At 40.7% G+C, this 2,766-nt stretch overlaps 1 pseudogene; it reads left to right on the forward strand.

Annotated features, from left to right (window-relative positions):
• Positions 1-1,789: 1,789 nt before the first annotated feature.
• On the forward strand, positions 1,790-1,907 carry LOC114638668 (annotated as a pseudogene).
• Positions 1,908-2,766: the final 859 nt, after the last annotated feature.

Here is a 2,766-nt window from a genome sequence, read left to right on the forward strand (position 1 = left end):
TGCTGCCAGTGGATAGCAAGAAATAAGGAAACCAGGCCCTCCCTGTCTGATGGGCCATAGAATGTCCATCATTGCCATGAAAGACTTCTTCCTAACCAAAAAGAAGTGGTAAAAACTCCTCCGTGCATAATTAGCATTAGCCCATTCAGGCTGGTGAGCAAAAGGAAGTCATTGAAAACTGACATGTTAATCTAAATATGGTCTAAAGCAGGAATTATCAAACTGTAGACCAGAGCTGAATACACAGCCTGTTGCCACCTGCTTTTGCAAATGCAGCTTTACTACAGCCATGCTCATCTGTTCATGCATGCTATGGGGTTGGCTTTCCTATGACAGCAGAGTGTAAGAGCTTCAACAGAGATGTTCTCACTTGCAAATAGGCATCCACCACTTGGATTTTCTCTGGAGGCGTTTGCCTACCTCTGCTCTGGAGTTGCTCAACTCCATAAAAATAATGGTGTGAGCCATTTAGTCATCTGTCTTTTTCTCATGGTTACAGGTTTAAAAACAATGAAAAGAAAAAGAACAGAACAGAAAAAGTCAATAAGGAGAGAAAGTAACTATAATGATGTATTTTTAAAATTTGATCAGTGTTCCTTTGGCAATACATGTAAAAAAAACAATGGCAATTTCCATTCTTTTCCTCATATGGGTCTCCAAAACCCAGAGTCTGTCACTCTTCAATATCTTGTGGTTTGCATGAGCCTCATGTGAAATGTTCTGTGTTCACATGTGGCTAGCAGCTTCTTTATTGGCTGGAGCAGCTCAAGACAGTCACTCCTTGGTCTTTGGTTTCTCATATAGAGAAAGACCCAAAACCTCACCTTTCTCAGTATCATAGCTTCAATTATGAGAAGGAAAGATATTTCTAGAATGGAAGTAGATGGTTCTAACTTTCTTTAGTTCTGGAACAGAGAGAGAGAATCTTCAAATCAAGACAAGTGAAGGGCCTTCACAGGGGTAAAACTTTCAAAGACTCTTAAAGGCCTAGGTGTAGCTAGTTTTTGCTACTTTGTGGGTTCTTTTTTCCTCACCTTTAACCCCCCAATTTCACCCCTAAATAGTAGATAGGAGAGATCAAGGATAGAGGAGAAAGAGGAATTAGAAAACATGCTGAACCTTTTTTCCTTTTGTTTTTTTCTTTGACTACAGCTACTAACAAACCACAACTAACCTCCCCAAATGACGAATGCCCACTCATCCCACATCTTGGGACCCTTGGATTTATCTACCCTCTGGAAAGTTTTCACAATTTCAAATGACACACCATCACAGAAATTATCTGTAGCTGGTGAAACTATACATCTGCTAAAGCACTATGCAAATCATAATCAGCTGCTGCAGACAGTCTGAAACAGTCCCATGCCCCCTACACATGGGATTAAATGAAAACGCTTTCTTATAATATTTCTGTGTTCTTAAAGAAATCAAAATTCCAAAATCAACAGTACACCCCAGACTATGAAGAGGGGCTTTGACAGTACCAGGCTATATGGTTTCCAGTATAGTCAGTCACACAAGTACCAGGCATGGAGGATAGAATGAATGCCTGTTTTAGTTTTGTTACTATTGTTGTGATAAACTTCCTGAAAAAAGCAACTTGGGGGAAAAAGTGTTTATTTGGCTTATAATTCTAGGTCAGAGTCCATCATTATGACAAGTGTGTTGGGGGGGAGGATGAAGGGGTGGAAAGTAGGTAGTGAGGGGGGCATGGCAAACAAGCTCAACACACCATACCTAGGAACAAAGAGAGAAGGAATGCCTATATACCTGTTAATACTCAACTTGGGTCTACGGCCATACCACTCTGTACACCCCGATCTTGTCTGACCTCAGAAGCTAAGCAGGGTCGGGCCTAGTTAGTACTTGGATTGGAGACCACCTGGGAATACCAGGTGCTGTAGGCTTTAAAAAAAAATACTCAGCTTGGTTGTAGCATTTACATAGTTCAGTGTCCCCTGCCTAGAGAATGGTGCCCCCAACAGTGGACTGGCCCTTCCTACATCAATTAACATATAAAAGACAGTCCCCTACAGACAAACCCACAGGCCAACTGGATCTAGGCAATGATCAGTTGAGTCACTGTTCCTAGGTCATTCTAGATTATGTCAGGGTGACAATGAAAACTAACTGCCAAGTCTTCCAATTAAAATGATACTTCTGGCTTAGCTTTGCAGGTCTGTGAAGCATCACCATCAGAAACAATTGTGTCTGTCTCACTCATGGCTTTTCTTACTTCAGTATAGTGTGAGGCCACACCTTGTACAGACCTGATGAGACTTTTCCAGGTATATTCGAAGGAGAGACATTTTCATACTGTTAAATTTTGTTTTTCATAATTGAAAAGGTTCATCTTCATTTGGCCTGGCTGAAAACAAGAGTAAGTCTACATAAGACTTAAGACTGCTATAAATAACAATAACCAAAACTAGAAGCAAATTTATTTTTATTATTCTACTTTTGTGTATGGTTGTTTTGTCTGCATATATGTGCACCATGTACATGTTTGTCACTCACAGAAGCCAGACAAGGGTGTTATATCCCCTGAGACTGAAGTTACAGACAGTTGTGAACTACCATGTGGGTGCTGGGGATTGAACCCAGGTCCTCTCTAAGAGCATCCAGTGTTCTTAATCACTGAGATATCTCTCCAGCCACATATCAGTGGGAATATAGGTAGTGAGATTTATTTCTAAGTGACAGATATTTTCCCAGTGTCTGGACTGAATGGCATAAGCCTCAGAGAGAATAACTCAATTGTGTTTG

Source organism: Grammomys surdaster, unplaced genomic scaffold (assembly GCF_004785775.1).
Source record: "Grammomys surdaster isolate TR1022 unplaced genomic scaffold, NIH_TR_1.0 125617, whole genome shotgun sequence".
In the NCBI taxonomy this organism is placed as follows: Eukaryota; Metazoa; Chordata; class Mammalia; order Rodentia; family Muridae; genus Grammomys; species Grammomys surdaster.